This window comes from Leucoraja erinacea, chromosome 13 (assembly GCF_028641065.1).
Source record: "Leucoraja erinacea ecotype New England chromosome 13, Leri_hhj_1, whole genome shotgun sequence".
NCBI lineage: Eukaryota > Metazoa > Chordata > Chondrichthyes > Rajiformes > Rajidae > Leucoraja > Leucoraja erinaceus.
Window position 1 is genome coordinate 17,201,315 of NC_073389.1, and position 18,257 is coordinate 17,219,571.

Sequence of the window (18,257 nt, forward strand, 5' to 3'; positions counted from 1 at the left end):
CGGTATGAACGTCGACTTCTCAAATTTCAGGTAGTCCTTGCTTTCTTCCTCCTTCCCCTCCCCTTCCAGCTCTCCCACAACCTACTGTCTCCGCCTCTTCCTTTCTTCTTCCCACCCTCCCCCCGACATCAGTCTGAAGAAGAGTCTCGACCCGAAACGTCGTCTACTCCTTTTCTCCATAGATGCTGCCTCACCCACTGAGTTTCTCTAGCATTTTTTGTCTACTTTCGATTATTCCAGAATCTGGTTCCTTCTTAAACAATTCAAAACCAAATATTACTTAATGATAATAATAATAATAATAATAATAATAATAATAATAATAATAATAATAAATTTTATTTAGGAATAAAAAACATATAATCAGAATAAAATAAATAATAAAGACATCACAGAAACACAAATTAAAAACAGAATTCAGTCCAAAAACAAAAAAATCAAAAACACAATGTGAAAAAAGACAGCAGCGGCAGCTAAAGCGCGCCAGCGTCCACTCTCCCTTCCGACAGCCATCTTGGACACAGACTAACAGGATTACTTACAGACAAAAAATAAAATCATCCCCCCACAATGAATACCACTGTTGGGGAAGGCACAGAGTCCAGTCCCCAACCCCAATTTCACCCAAAGTCAGGCCTATTGAGGCCACCGCAATTGCCTCTACGGAGGCCTGATGTTCCTGGCCGTTCTCACCGGGTGACCTTGCCCCGGCGTCGGGAGAGTCCTCTCAGCGGCTGGGCCACCTGGAACGGCCGCTTCCTAGCTGGAGACCGCGGCTTCCGAAGCCGACAAGGCCGCGCCGGCCTGGAGCTCCCAGGCTCCCGATGTTGAAATCGGCGCCGCCCGCTCCGCTCCGCAGACCCGCAGCCCGGAGGTGTTGCTCTCGGCGGTCACAGCTCACCGGAGCTCCAGCGCGTCGATCCAGCGCAGCGACCCAGGCAAGGCATCACCCGCTCCGCTCCGCGACAGTGCCCCAGCGCTGCGCCGCCACCGAGGCCGAGGTGCTGGGCGGTCCCCGCCAGGAAACAGCGCTCCAAGCCCGCTGGTAGGCCACGAGGACGGGTCGACGGGCAGCCCGGAGAAAAAGCTGCCTCACCGACCAGGTAGGGACCTAGAAGTAAAATTGCCCCCTACATTAAAAACTCCATTTCTCCAATGGACGAAACACACGACTTACTAAAAACTTTTTTAAAAAAGCGAAGTAAACGGATGGCTGCCGATTAGCAGCCGTTCCCCAAGATGGCTCCTCCTCCTCATGATAATCCAATGTAGGTGAATGAACATAGGAGTGATGCGCGAGTGGGACACGGTGCAAGATTTCGATGAACCCCATGTTACAGAAGGTCCATGGAGGGAGGGAAACTGACATGTGCCCAGGAAGAGTCAAGTTTAGAGATACCCAAAGCATGGATGAGAATCTATAGTGCAATTGAGGTGAGGCTGAATAGAGTGGGTTAACAGGGGCGGCACGGTGGCGCAGCAGTAGAGTTGCTGCCTTACAGTGTCAGAGACCCGGGTTCGATCCTGACTACAGGTGCCATCTGTACGGAGTTTGTACATTTTCCCCGTGACCGCATGGGTTTTCCCTCAGTTTCCTCCCACACTCCAAAGACGTACAGGTTTGTAGGTTAAGTGGCTTCTGTACATTGTAAATTGACCCTGGTGTATAGGATAGTGTTAGTGTAGGAGGATCACTGGTCAGCACAGACTCGGTGAGCCGAAGGGCCGTTTCCGGTCTGTATCTCTCAACTAAATTAAATTAACTAAACTAAACTAAACTAAACTAAACTAAACTAAACTAAACTAAACAAACGCAATGGAGATAGGAAAAGATGGTCATAAAAGGATTCATCTGTAACCTGGAATTTCCACAATTGCCATGAAGGAGGTTTGCCATATAGGGGATTTGTATTGGTAAACTGCCATCTTGGCTGCTTAAGGAATATTAAAGGGTAATTACCTCAGCTGCCTTACAATTGGGTGCTCTTTCAAAAATTATAACCAACAAAAATCTGTTTCCACAAAGAACACAGAGCAAAGTCACGCATTTACATAATGCTGTTCGTTGTGGGAAAGAAAGTTACTTTTCCCCAGTTGAAAAAGTGATTAAAATTGAGCTTCATGAATGATACAGTGATTGGAATTAGTCAGAGCCACATTACCTGTTTACAGATGTTCTACATGTATACTTTATTGGGGAGAGGTTGATTAATGCATCTGACTGATGCTGCAGACATGCTTCATTGTCTCTCCATGTGCTCTGGGCCTTATTCTGTGATAAACCACTAATTTGTGAGAATTTAAAAAAACATAAAGCCTGCAGACATATGTCCCGGTAACCAATAGTTACAATCTCATTTATAGCAGCCTCCGAGGATTGGAAACGTTATTAACATACTTGGAAAAGGAAATCTAGAAATAGCATCAGCCTGAGTGTTACTAGTTCTTGGTATAAAGATTAATGAGAAGGGATGATAAAGTTGCACAGTAAACCTAGGAAAGTTAAATATTTAAATCCGCATGGTATTATATCACTCTTTCTTACATGCTCGCTAACGATGTACATAATGCCAGCAGTTCCTTTGAAGATATGTATTCAGGGAAGGGTTTAATAGTATATTGTTACCATCATAATGGATAGCTCCTTAATATTTGTGCGTTTTGAGAGCCAGAGGGGGGTTTATTTTGTGCCCATGCCAAATAGATCCAATCACCCGTGTTGAAAGCTTTGTCACCCATGCTATGAGCATCTGTTTGCACTGAATTAAAGGGCGATTCTCCCAGATTCAATACATGTTACAGTTGCTGTTAAGGTGAAGTCACCAACAGTGCCAATCATTCCTAAGGCTACAAGCAACTTATGCTGTCCTTGAGTTTTCAAGTGTCCCTGCTACATGTCCCGCAAGGGAAGTGCAACAGTCCAGCACTATATCTCCACATATTCCTTTCAGAAAGCGGACGGCACAGTGGCGCAGCGGTAGAGTTGCTGCCTTACAGCGCTTACAGCGCCAGAGACATGGGTTCGATACTGACGACGGGTGCTGTCTGTATGGAGTTTGTACTCTCTCCCCGTGACTGCATGGGTTTTTTCTGAGATCTTCAGTTTCCTCCCACACTACAAAGACTTGATATAAATGTAAATTGTCCCTAGTGTGTGTAGGGTAGTGTTAATGTGCAGGGATTGCTGGTCGGTGCGGACTCGGTGGGCCACAGGGCGTGTTTCCATGCTGTGTCTCTAAACTAAACTAAACCAAACTAAAGAAATGAAAGATGTGCTTTTCCACTAAATTGAGTCTGATTCAAGTGTTGTTTGAATAGTCTCGCCAGTCACATGATTCAGCCCTGATTTTGTTCCACTTTGAGCTGCAGCTTGTTCATGCTTGGGTTGAAGGTACAATGCAGACATGAACACAGAGGGTGGTGGGCATACGGAACGAGCTGCGGGAGGAGGTAGTTAAGACAGGCACTGTAACAGCATTTTAAAGATATTTGGACAGGTGCATGGATAGGAAAGGTCTGGAGGGATATGGGCTTGTGTAGATGGGGCATCTTGGTTGGCATGGGCAAGTTGGCCGAATGGCCTGTTTCCATTCTGTATGACCCTATAACTCTAAGTATGCACACCGCAGTTAATTTTCCACGGCTGCTACAGCAATGATGAAACATGAAGAGTCAATGTGAAAGTCGAATAATAAGATGGGGGAACAGCAAGGTTTAGAGTGTGTTATGTAAATCACTCTCAAGCAATTCTGTAGCTATTTGTTTCTTACACCAAACATCTCCTGGATTGGGCGGGGGAGGGGAGGGGGTTTCTGTGCGTTTGCAAAATATTTTGGAATAAAAAATTCTGAGGAAAAACCTCCTCGGGAAGAAATTGTGCAGCATTTTGGTTGCTTAATTCTCCAAAAGGGGTCCTTATTTAAAAAAAATGTTTTGATTCCAGAGTCTTACAATTCCATGCCATTTCATTCATTGAGTTCATCCATTTCCTTCCCAAGAGTAAAGCAACATCAGATTTTCAGAGGGTTTTGATCATTTCTGTACACCAGGCAATGCAATAAAGAATTACCAGAAGAGGCTGGTATCTGGCCACTGTGCCTGTTATACCGCACCACTATCTACTAGTATCAAGTCAGCATTATGTTGAGCACTCACAATTATCCTGGAAAGATGCAGTTGCAACAGCTTTCCAATGGCTCATCTCCATCTCCATCTATTCTGTTTGACATTCTAGCTACAGGAATCTGTAACATAGAAACATAGAAACATAGAAAATAGGTGCAGGAGTAGGCCATTCGGCCCTTCGAGCCTGCACTGCCATTCAATATGATCATGGCTGATCATCCAACTCAGTATCCTGTACCTGCCTTCTCTTCATACCCCCTGATACCTATAGCCACAAGGGCCACATCTAACTCCCTCTTAAATATAGCCAGTGAACTGGCGTCAACTCTCACCCTCTCCCTTCTTCCCTCCTGACTACACTACCTCCTCCATCCTCTGTGCCCTACCAGGACTCATACCTAGTATTCCCCTCCCCCTCCGATCCACCTACATTCCTTCATCTAGCTTCACCATTCGCAACTCTTCAATCCTTGTCTTTTCATCCCTGGCCTTCATCTACCATCTCTCAACTCCCCCCCCCCCCCCCCCCACCCCCCCCTCCAACCCCTCATCTGTATCAAAGTAATACCTGCCAGACTTTGTTTTCTCCATTCCTATCTTCCAGTTTTCTTCCCACCCCCACAGTCATACTAGTTCAATGTCATCCCACATTTTGCACCAATTCCCTATGCACGAGAGGCAAGTTACAGAAGCCAATAACCTGCAAACCCGCACATCTGTGTGTTGTGGTAGGAAACCAGAGCACCCGGAGGAAACCCACGTGATCATAGGGAGAATGTATAAAACCTCCACTCAGGTACTACCCAATGTCAAGATTGAAGCTCGGTCTCTGACATTGTGTCTTTACCAGCTGCACCACTGTGCCATCCATGATGCCAATTTAGACATACACTGCCCTTCCGTCAGCATCACGTGATCAAAATTAACACTATTCTGATTGTGGCCAGCATTCCAAATGTCCCATTGTCTGATAGTGATTCATTCTACGCAAGGGTGTCCTGAAGTATAAAGTACCATGAAGCAACTTCATGGCTTCTCTGATACATACATACATACATACATACATACATACATACATACATACATACATACATACATACATACACATACACAAAATGCTGAAGTAACTCAGCGAGCAGGCAGCAACTCTGGAGAAAAGGAATGGGTGATGTATCAGGTTGAGACCCTTCTTCAGATTGAAAATCACGGGAAGGGTCTTGACCTGAAACATCACCCATTCCAGAGATGCTGCCTGTCCCGCTGAGTGACTCCAGCATTTTGTGTCTGTCTGCAGTTCCTTCATATATACATACATACATACATACATACATACATACATACATACATACATACATACATACACATAAAACAAACAAACAAACAATAATAGTGGAAAAAGATAACACCAATGCCCCCAGGTCTATGTGGTTGAGAGCTTATTTTGAGGTTGTAGTGTTTAATAGCCTGTAGGGAAGAGGCTGTTCCTGAACCTGGATGTTACAGTTTTCAGGCAGCTATATCTTCCCGCTAGCAGGAGTGAAATGAGTGTGTGGCCAGGGGGGTGTGGGTCTCTGATGTTGCTGCCAGCCTTTTTGAGGCAGTGACTCTTGTAAATCCCTTCGATGGTGAGGAGGTCAGAACCCGTGAGGGACTGGGCAGTGTTCACCATTTCCTGTAGTCTTCTTCTCTCCTGCCATTCAAATTACAGGACCTGGCTGTGATGCAAGCAGTCAAATAGCTCTGCACTGTATACCTGTCGAAGTTCAGGAGAGTCCTCTCTGACATACTTCATTAAACTTCATACTTCATACTATTTTCATTCAATATTATTGCATTGAGAAAATACATTACAACTGGATCCTAAGAACATTTTACCAAAAAAAAGTGAAAATCATTAAAAAATTAATATTTTCTTGACCTTTCTGCAAATGGATAAATAATTGTGTAATATTTAACATTTCTGTGCTATACATAATAAAACATGTGCATTATGTATTTGTCTCAACTTATAATGTAGTTCAAATTGTCAGTGATAAACTTCAATTTTTTCTTCTTCTTTTCCCGATCATTTTTTGATTTTTTTAAATCCAGAAGAGAATGACGAGCCTCAAATATTTCTGAAGTGTCTACTTGAAGATGCCAAAGATTATGGTTTAGCTTTGCACTGATTTTTATACCAGCCAAAGAAGCAAAATTCTGAAGCTATGATGAAAATCTTGATGAATTTCAAGTATTTGCCCTTTGAAACAAATTGCAGTTCATATGCATTTACTTTTTACACCCACGCGTCGAATCTGACCTGAATGCTGATCTGCCAAGAGGTGATCATTATGAGTAACCCCTGCGGTTCAAGGCATTCTTTGGCTTTAATGTTCATTTGCTTGGCATTATGATTCACTATTGCTTTACAATCTTGACTGGACCACATATGGACACACTTCTTGTTCTGCCATTGTTAAATCAAAGGCTGCAATGGCCATTTCAGTCCATCTATCCTCCCGACAGCTTGTTTCTGAGGATAGAGGTTTTTTTTGCATCTTGTTCTCACCATTCTAAATCCCATTATATATCCTCCACACAAAGCTCAACACAAACATAAATATTGCCTGGTTAAACCATGCATGGTGTTTTTTGATAAGCTTTGAGAGAGCTCCACATTTGTAATCAAATGTGATGATAAATCGAATTATAACGATGAGCCAGCATCAATAAAAATGAATTAACATATTTATTAATAAAAATCTTAATTTAAAACAATGTCTGCCATTCCGAGCAATAAATGTGTCCAAGTGTTTGGCCACTGATTATAAATACCTCCACATGTTTGACTATTAAAATCCTCAGAATTAAATGTCCAGTAGGTGAATAAATCAGCAGATGATGCTCTTGTGCAATTTAGCCTGGATGGCAAAATGTGAATCTCTCCCCAACACGTCAAACCATCTCAAGGAGAACAGCACGACGGGAACATTAATCTGTCATCACCAGCACAGTCAGGACTAAGAAAAGCAGTCATCTCATAACAAGTAAATTCTGGAGAATAATGAGATGAATGAAGAAACAAGCAACCACAGATGCTGGTTTACACAAAGGGACACCCAGTGCTGGTGTAACTCAGCAGGTCAGGCATCATGTGCAGGAAGAAACTGCAGATACTGGTTTAAAAGATAGACTCAAAAAGCTGGAGTAACTCAGCGGATCAGACAGCATCTCTGGAGAAAAGGCATAATCTCTGGAGAAAATGGATAGGTGGCATTTCAGGCAGGACCCTTTTATTAGTTTGAAGAAAGATCCCAACACCAATCCATGTTCTTTGGCGATGCTGCCTGACCCACTGAGTTACTCCAGCACTGTCTTCTATAATGAGATGAAAGACCAGCTTATCAGTTTACAAATGCTGTCAAGCATTTCTCTGCTTTTCTCTGAATGAATATTTAAAGTTTATTTGAACTGGCAAGCCATGGCTCGGTTTTAATATCTCAATGATAAAATCCACAAATATTGCAGCACTTGCTCAGGAGTATCTGCCTGGATTATGAACCTAAATTCTTCATACAGGATAAATGGCCATTCCCTCATCTCCACTCCTGTGCCACCAGATTCATGAACACCTTCATCCCCACTGCTATTAAACTATAAACGATCCTCCCATAAGCCTGAGTGCAGCCCTGATCTTCCAACGTACCTTATTGTGACTTTTTCTCAATAACAGTAACATTACTGCACATTCTGCACACTGGTATTTTTCACTTTGATCACCTGTTGTACATGTGTATGGCTTGATTGTACACACATATAGGATGATTTCACTGGATATAATGCAAACAATGCTATTCAACTGTATCTCGGTCCAAGTGATAATGATAAACCCATCCTAATAAACCAATACAAAGCAGTGAAGCTGATATCTTTCCCTGAATATTTCAGTCAATGCAAAACTATTACACTTGCCACTGACTTGGACAAAGCAGCCACAAAATCCTGTGTAATGAAGACTTACCCTGTCTTGACATGAATTACAGTCAGCTGTCAGTTCAAAACTGCACCCAACATCACTGATACCATCAAGCAGGCTCGCCAGAAAAAATGGTAGCACAATATCTAGCTAGTGATTTCACAGAGCACCAAATAAAGTTTGGAATTTACCCATGATAGCAGTTAAAATATCAAAAAATTCTGCAGTCCGTAAAAAAATAATCAATAATCTTTGTTATTTTAGGATTCATTAGTTAAAAATATCTGAAAATGACCAACTAACACTAAAGTCAAAGTCAAAATCAAAGTATCCTTTATTGTCATTCAGACATTTCAGTCTGAACGAAATGTCGTGCCTTGCAGTCATAACATAGTATAAAATAACAAAACACACAATTAACACAGATTCAAGAGTCTATCTTGTAATGACAATTAAATGGCACCTCCTCACTGTGATGGAAGGCAAAAGTCTTAATGTCCTTGTCTCTTCCTTCCTTGTTCTCCCTCTGCGTTGAGGCGATCCAGGCTTCCGATGTTGTGACCCCGCCGGGTGATGGTAAGTCCCGCGGCCGAATCCGAGCTTCGCGAACGGGCCGGTTCAAACTCCGTGGCCCGGGGAGGACGAAGCTGCCACCCTCCAGTCCAGCGGATGAAGCTGTTGAAGCGGGAGCTCCGGAGAACCGGTCACCAACTTGGGACCAGCGAGCTCCCGATGTTGACGTCCACTGGGCCCGCAGCTGAGCCCACTGGGCTCGCGGCCGAAGCCTCTGAGGCTCCGAAGTCAGGTCGCCGCCGCCGCAGTTAAGATATGAAGTGCAGGGAGTTAGCAAAACTAATTTTGAGTCAAAATACAGCAAGGGATAACATTTACGATGCTCCCAGAGAGTTGCGGCCCTTGAGTAGACGGGCAGCTGGTCCCTGTGGTCACACTGAAGGTCCAGCGGATTGCAGCTTCAGGAGAGCCGATCCCACGTGGCCGAACAGAGGACTCGATGGATCACGGCCTGCAGGAAGAGGTCGCCAAGCTGGCCCTCTGTTCGTTGGACTCCGTGGACCGCAGTTCTGGAAGGGGGAAGCTGTTGTGCCGGCCCCTGCTTGGCTGATGGAGACCAGAGACCAGGAGGACAGAGCCAGTGATATCCAGAAAAGGAGCAAGGCCCATGTGAGAGGAGAGGGAAGTAGGATCTGGCCTGCAGCGTCCTTGTGGTCGGGGAACCCCTGGGGAACAAAGGGCGGGCGTGGAGGGGGATGTGGTGTCCAAGGAAGGAGGCAGCTGGAGGCCTGCAACAGCCTGGGACTTGCCTGGAACAGGCACCGCTCACACGGACTAGAGCGTGGACTTTGAGCATGGCGCCAAAACGTGGCGCCTCTTGCATGCAGTTCAGTAGATTATTCCTGTACACTTGTTAATCGGGGATCAGGGAAATGGTGATACTCAACTGGACTGTTGTAAGGAAAATAATTTTGCTGTGTCAACAATTAACATATGCGACCATAAAAAGCACTATTGAATATTGGCATTTCAAGAAATATTTTACTAGCATAGTTGGCAAATATTTGAAAGATTCATCGATACATTGATTTCTCTTGGTTGCACTAAATTATTGGTAGCTACTTTGAACATCAATTTGAAGAAGAGTACACACCATGTTTCCAGAAACATTGCCTATCCATTTCCTCCACAGAGTTACTCCAGCATTTTCTGTCTATCTTCGGTGTAAACCGCATCTGCAGTTCCTTCCTACACATGAATATATCAGTATATTTTCTTCATAGTGCGTTAGTTTTACAACTTGCTTCTCATAAATTAATAAATCACAATCACAATCATAATCACAATCAGTTTTATTCGTCACTTGCACATAAAGTGCAAGTGAAATTAATTTGCCAGCAGCGGACCACTGAAAAAGAACACACAAAAACACAATAAAAATTGTAACATAAATATCCACCACAGCATTCATCACTGTGGTGGAAGGCATTAAATTTGGCCAGTCCTCCTCCATTTTCCCCCGTGGTCGGGACCTCAACCCTCCGCAGCCGCCACTGCGAACGTCCAGATGAGTAGACAAGGTAAAGTCCAGGTAAGTCCTGAATCGGTGCCTCCCCACCGAAGACCGCGGCTTCAGGTTGGTGTAGGGCGCAGGCTGGCGGTCGAAGATCTAAAGATCCCACCGTGCTGCAGCCGGAAGCACGGCAGACCGCAGGGTCGGCAGTCAGATCTCCCTCCAGGGATCCCCGGCAAGGGACCCCGTTCCTGACGGTAAGCCCACGCCACGCCCGCGGTAGAAGTAGGCTGTGGGCCGGCGGTCGGAGCTTTTCTCCTCCCGGGTCCCCAACGAGGGATCCCAGGCCCAGGATGCCACCCCGGCTGGAGCTCTGCAGACCCCGGCTACAGGCTGCCGCGGGCCAGCGAACGGAGCGCTCCCCTCCGGCGAGCCCCAACGAGGGCTCGCCTGCTCCGCGATGAGAGTCCACGCTGCGCCCGCCGCTGAAGCCTCTCCGTGGAGGAGGCGACCGAAACGGTTTCCCCCTTACCCCCCACATCATCCCCCACACAAGACACACAGAGAGACATTATAAACATACATTAATACACACTAAAAAAAACAAAATAAGTAGAAAATACTAACACGCTGCTGGCAGGGCTGCCGGCTTGCAGCGCCCCCACCGACATGCTATTAAAATCGCTGAGGTGATATTATAACTCTCAATAGCTCTACTCAATAACCAAAAATCTGTAGCCTCCTTTTGCTCTGGTATTTTATTTAACTCACATGTTTGATCGATAATGTTTTATTATTAATGTTTAATGTGTTATGAGCCATTCCTAACTGTCACTGTATGTCATGTTGTCACTTGCGGGCAGAGCACCAAGGCAAATTCCTTGTATGTGAATACTTGGGCAATAAACTTATGCATTCAATCATTCAATCATTCATTCATTCATTCATTCAATGATAAAAGTCACCATCTTTGTCTTTTTAGGGCAACAATGAGCCTTAAGAGACAAATGCTATGAATCTGAATGCCGGGCAAAGATAGATGTCAAATGTACCGTTCTGGATCTTAATATGTAAAAAGGAAATGCGGAATTTAGCTGTTTTGTGATTATTTTTGCATTTTCCCGTCTATCTTTAGGTATTTAGTTATATGTGCAATTCTGTCTATGGTAACAAATACTTCTTCAGCTTGCATTGTAAATTGTTGCTGCAACAATTAAAAGGAAATAGAGCTATTTTTATGCCTGATGCTCTGCATCTTTCATCCTGTCTTAAGTTGTTACATTTACAGTAGATCTAAGGAGAGGCGAATAGTTGTTTCAAAGATGCTTTTAAATACGTTCAAAGATAACAATTCACTGTACCATATCTAGATTGAGGTCTGCTGTCAGAAACCAAGTTCACATTAATATGGAGAATCATAGGAATTGTTCATATAAAATTGTAGGTTGTATTACAAGCATATAATTCACACTTAGCACACAAGGCAGAAATAGATACTAATTGCTTATACATTGTTTAATGATGGTATTTTCAAGTTTATGTGAGGAAAATGTAATTATATATAGCGTGAATGTATGTTTCCAGTCAATGGGTGTAAATAAACCTATCTGTGTTGTAACAGTCTACATGTATATATATAGTTTTAATGGTTGGGTTGATTCATGTATAAATGATGGTATTTAATGAACCATTTGAGCTGAGTTTAGTTTATTGTCATGTGTCAGGTACAGAAAAAAAACTTTTGTTGCGTGCTATTCAGTCAGCGGAAAGACAATTAGATTATTTGATTAGACAACTTCAGATACATGATGAAAGGAAAAACGTGAATAACATTTTGTGAAAGATATCGCCAGTCAAGTCCGATCAAAGAGTCTCCAATGAGGTTGGTAGTAGTTCAGGCCTGCTCCCTAGCTGTAGGTAGGATGGTTCAGGTGCCTGATAACAGTTGGGAAGAAACTGTCTCTGAATTTGGGGGGTGTGCGTTTTCGCACTTCTATACCTTGATGCCCGATGGGAGAGGGGAGAAGTGGGAGTGGCCTTGATTTTGCTGGTGGCCTTGCCGAGGCACCATGAGGTGTAAATGGAGTTAATGGGCGGTTGGTTTGTGTGATGGTCTGGGCTCCGTCCACAATTCTCTGCAATTTTTTGTGGTCTTGAATGGAGCTGTTCCCAAACCATGCTGTGATGCGATCTGATAAAATGCTCTCTATGGCTGTAGAAGACGGTGAGAGTTGTTGGGGACATGCTGAACTTCCTCAGTTTTTTAAGGAAGTAGAGGCATTGTTGTGTTGGTGTGGTGAGCTTTTATAATAATCCAGAATTTTAATTTACAGAGCACATTTTCATTAAACCAAAGTCAAATTCTTAAACTATATTGTTGGAATTTCAATTTACACGCGCTGGAATATTATTTCAGAATTCTGGATTACTAGATACTAAATAACTTATTCTTCTCACGTATGGCATGCACAGCCTAAAGTTGTAGGTCAACTTGCTCTACCTGATCTTGTTTGTGCACGTCGGGTGGATTGCATTAGTCGAAACACGGTGGACCACATGATGGTTGCAATCTCCCACCCCACTAAATAATTATAATTATTTTACACCACTGACCTTCTGTTCTTTTCAAATACTGAGTCTGAGTGTTAAGTTTATAAGTGTATATATGGAGATTTTAGGATAAAGACACATAATTTCAAAACCGTCAGTTGCAGTGACAAGCAAAATATCAAAAGGATAATCCTCAGATTTTCTATAATTGCCCACTTTGGACAAGCTGATTTAACATATTCCATCAGATAACATTTCCATCAAGTACTGCAGCAAGATATTTGATGTCAAAAGTTTCTCAACTCAACAGCAGAGTTATTTTCAAGTAGCTTAAACATTGAGTTTACTTAGCTTTTGGAGAATGAGGAGAATAGGCAGCAGTTAAATATTATGTTTATAGGGAACAAAGAGTGTCAAGAGATATTGAGAGTTGGATAAAGAGAAAAAAGGAAGCATATCACAGTTATGGGGAACTAATGGCAAGGGAGGTCTATCAAGTGTGTGAAAAGTGCAGGGAACCACATCAAATGGAAATGAGGGAGGATAAGAGGGGTCATTGGCAGACAGGATTAAAGTGAGATCAAAGGCATTCTATAATCAAGTAAGCTGGTAGAGCTGCTGCCTCAGCGTCAGAGACCTGGGATTGATCCTGACCTCTAGTGCTGTCTGTACGGAGTTCGCATGTTCTCCCTGTGAGCACATGGGTTTTCTCCAGGTATGCCAGTTTAATAAATTCAAACGTTAGAAGAGCAGATTTTGGCCATCAAGTCTACCCCACCATTCTATCTTCCACTCTCAACCCCGTTTTCCGGTTTTCTCCCCTAAACCCCTGACACCTATACTAACCCTCCCACATCCCTAAGACATGTGGGTTTCATCGGTTAATTGGCTTCTGTAAATTGCCCCTCACGTGTTGAGAGTGGATAAGAAAGTGGGATAACATAGAACTAGTGTGAACGGGAGATCAATGGTCAGCATGGCCTCAGTGGGCTGAAGGGCCTGTCTGCATGCTGTATTTCTGGAAACATAGAAACATAGAAAATAAGTGTAGAAGTAGGCCATTTGGCCCTTCAAGCCAGCACCGCCATTCAATATGATCATAGCTGATCATCCAAAATCCGTACCTCGTTCCTGCTTTTTCACTATATCCATTGATTCTGTTAGCCCTAAGAGCTATCTAACTCTCTCTTGAAACATTAGCAGGAACAAGATATTTATTTGTTATGGCAGAGGGTAAAGGTGAGTTCCTAAATGAATACTTTACACAAAGGAAATAGACTTTGTAGTTGGATCATCCAGAGGCGGCGTGGATGAAAGTCTAGTGCAGGCCTCCATAAATAAACAGGAGGGCTTAAAGATGAATAATTCTCCAGGTCCAGATGGGATTACTCCCAGGCTGCTACGAGAGGAAAAGAAAGAGATTGCTGTAGCTCTTGCTGAGGTTTCTAAACTTTTGCTTGACGCAAGTAATGGAGGACATCAAATGTTTTCCTATTTTTCAGCAGTGAAAACCTTGGTAATTGTAGACCTGCAACCTTAACATCAGTGGTAAGGAAGATATCGGACTAGGGGCACCGCACTAGACTTTCCACCAGGGGGCGCCACACGATTGGCAGCCCCGCCAACAGTCTGTTTGTTTTTTCATCTTTTTTTAATTTTTAGTGTGTGTTAAAAGTCTGTGTAAATGTTCTCCGGTTTGTTTTATGTGGGGGGGAGGGGAGAGGTCAGGGGAAACCTTTTTTTTTTTTCAGTTTCATACCTTGCCGGAGATGCGATTAATTTTTGGATTGCATCTCCTGGCGCTCTGCGGCCTACCATCGATGGATTTGGAGGCCTCTTCGGACTGACTTGGGGCCTCACCACGGGGCGTGGACTTGCCTGGGATTGCTCCTGCAGATTTACCATCCAGAGCTCGCAGTCTCGGGAGAAGCTCCAACAACGCAGAGGCTCGACCAGCCCCGATGTGGAGTCCGATCGCCCGGTGCATGGGAGCTGACATCCCCTCGATGCAGGAGCTGATTGCCTCGAGGAGGGCCAAAACGCCTCCGGCTACGGGAGTCAAGATCGCCCTGTCAACGGAGGCCTCGAGGCCCCCGACCGCGGGAGAGTTAAGAGAAGAGATTTTAATTTTTTTTTCGCCTTCCATTACAGTGAGGAATGTGGAGGAGTCACTGTGGTGGGTGTTTATATTAAAATGCATTTTGTGTGTCCTGTTGCTTTTTATTTGTATGACTGACTTGGCAAATGAAATTCCTTGTATGTTGCAAAACATACTTGGCTAATAAAGTATTATTGTGATTGTGATTGTGATTGTGATTGATTGTGGAACATTTCTGAGGGAGAGGATAAATGATCATTTGGAAAACCAGTAACTAACCAGAGACAGCCAAATGGCATCATCAAGGGGAGATGCTATCAGTTCAATCTGACTGAATCTATTGAAGAGGTAACAAAGTTTACTAATGAAAGCAGTGCAGTAGATTTACATGTACTTCAGTAAAGCTATTTACAAGGTCCTGAATGGTAGATTGGTTCAAAAGTTTGGTTTTGTTTAGAGATACAGCTAAAAAAAAACCTTGAGCCTACCAAGTCTGTGCCGACTAGCAATCCCCATACACTAGCATTATTCTACACACTAGGGACAATTTACAATTTTTACCAAAAGCCAATTAACCTACAAACCTGTACGTCTTTGGAGTGTGGGTGGAGCAATTCACATGATTGAGCAATTTAATTGTCATTGGGGTACAGTACAGAGACAACGAACATGCATCTCAAGGAGGGGAGGCGCAATTAACTCCATACAGTGTCTGCACCCGACAGTAGTCCAGCGGGATTGAACCGGCTACCTTCCGGTCGCCAGCCGGCCCATTGTGTCTGTCGCCGGGAGCTATAAGGCCCATAGCAATTCTAGCGCTCTCGGGCGCTATAAGGCCATCTAGTGCTGCACCCCCTATGGTTAGGATTTATAAGTAGAGGGTTCAATCCTGACTACGGATGCTGTCTGTAAGGAATTTGTACATTCTCCCTGTGACCGCGTGGGATTTCTCTGGGTGCTTCGGTTTCCTCCAAGGACGTGCAGGTTTGTTCGTTAATTGTCTTTGGTAACATTGTAAATTGTCCCAGGTGTGTAGGATAGAGCTACTGCTACTAAGATACATTTTGCATTCTGAAGATATATTTTATTTGTTCAACTATATTTCATTATCAAAATGGTACAATTGAACTAGAACTGCTGTGTGGAAGAGCTTTTTGCTACGTATCGGCTGTATGAATTACCATCTTTTTCATGCAATGGCATTCACTCCAGTGCCCAGAAATTATGCTCCAGCCCTGATGTTCAAATGGAACTGAATGTCGCCTCCAGTGCTTGTTTGACTTTTGATGAAAGAATGGGCTAGTACTGGGATAAATTGAATTTTTAGAACTAAGTTCATTGTTTTCCATTCCTGTCCTAATGTTTTATTAATGACGCATAAAGACATCACAGTTATGAATCCACCCTGGAACAGAGTAACAAACAAATCATTACTAATCATTATTAAGTTCTAATTTCTCATCTAGCTAGACACAGCCACGTTGCTAGGGGAGTAAAATTAAACAGTTTATTTTTGCTTTCATCTTTTAAGTTCATAATATAAAGATGTGATGTGTATGAACTGGGATCCAAGTTTCGCAGTCCTACGTCTGGGCAGAATTAAAGAAGTATGTTTAGAAATTTAAAAACATTGAAATATGGATTTTTTTCATATATGAAAAATATGAAATATAAGCATTTCTTTTGAGTGCAACACATCAGTTTGTTTTAAAGTAATAATTGGCTATCACATAAAACACATTCAAAAACACATTCATCAGCAAGATGGAAGTGTTACATCAGTTCAAGATGATAGCTGACCAAAGCAATTTGGAGATGGGCAATAAGCAATGGGCTTTCCAGCAATGCATATGCCTAGAGAAATAAATAAGGTCCATGTCACCCTCCTGATGCAGTTGTCATCCTGCCTGCAGGCAAATATAGAAAGACACAAAATGCTGGAGTAACTCAACGGGTCAGCAGCATCTCCGGAGAAAATGGATAGGTGATGTATCGTCACCCATTCCTTCTATGCAGAGATGCTGCCTGTCCTGTTGAGTTACACCAGCATTTAGTGTCTATCATAAACCAGCACCTGCAGTTCCTTCCTACATATTTTGACTGCTCCACTACAAAATCTGCTCAAGATATGCCTACTTTGAAGTTCTCCTCTTCTCTCTGACGAGGAGTCTGAAGAAGGGCCTCGACCCGAAACATCACCCAACACCTATCCATTTTCTTCAGAGATGCTGCCTGATCCGCTGAGCTACTGCAGTATTTTGTGTCTTTCCTTGTTGAACCGGCATCTGCTATTCCTTGTTTCCACTGGATGTTATCAATAGCTTAACGGATGGGCCTGCAAGAGGCACAGTAATTTAGTGCCTCAGCCATGTCAAGCGGCCAAGGTATGGCCCAAGAGTTGCATCAGAATGTCCAGAAGCAATGGTCTTCAAACAGGCAAACAACAGTGAAATTCTCTTTGGGCTTTCTCATTCTCAGCCCTATCCTACTGGATGTCAGGCTGAATGCCCAACAGGGCATCCATGGGCTTTGTCCTGCCTCTCCTTATCCACCTTGAGGGTGGCATGATGGCGCAAGGATAGAGTTGCTGCCTTACAGCACCAGAGACCCAGGTTCGATCCTGACAACGGTGCTTGTCTGTATGGAGTTTGTACATTCACCCCTACGTGACCTGCATGGGTTTTCTCCGGGTGCTCTGGTTTCCTACCCCACTCCAAAAGACTTACAGGTTTGTAGGTTAATTGGCTTGGTATAATTGTAAATTGTTCTTCGTGTGTTTTGGATAGTGTTAGCAGTGACGTGCAGTGAGGTCGATGGCAGGGGAGGCATTGCCTAGTATCAGAGGTCTTTTAAAATTTCATGGTTGTCCTTTACCTTAGCATTGTGGATGCTGATATTTAATCTCCACTGTTTATTCAAAGCCACATCTATCCTTAAAGTTCCAAAACTTTTTTAAGCAATTTGGCTCTGAATGTGAGTTGTCAATTTTTCATGTTTGTAAAGGCTCCTTGGTAGATTTTTCAAGTCACAAAATCCTGCATTAGTCCAAACATTGTCAGTAGTGTAGGTATGTTGCAAAACGTACCTGAAGGTCACTGAAAATCTGTCCCTGCCCGTGTGCGTGATTTTGGCGCCGTTTAGAGGGGGGCGGGTTTAAAACGCGATTTTCCCTAGGCTGTTCAAATCGAGGTTTTTCAGCCTAGTTAATTATTAACGAAAAATCGCTGGAAGATTCCCTCGCTTGAGCTATTATTAGTTTTAAGGGTTTTATTTAATTGTTATAGTAGGTTAAAAATTAACCTCTAAACCCACGACCGCCGACAATGGGACAGATCTCATACAGGGGAAAACAGAAGGTAGGCTGTTTATTTTTACGTTAAAAAGGGCTTCTTAAGATCCCTTTACACAAAGTTTAATGTTGCGTGTAGCTAATTTGTGGCCCATTGAATCCAGCAGTATTTTTCTGGGCATTTGAGGGCACAAATCTACCGCAATGCGAACGT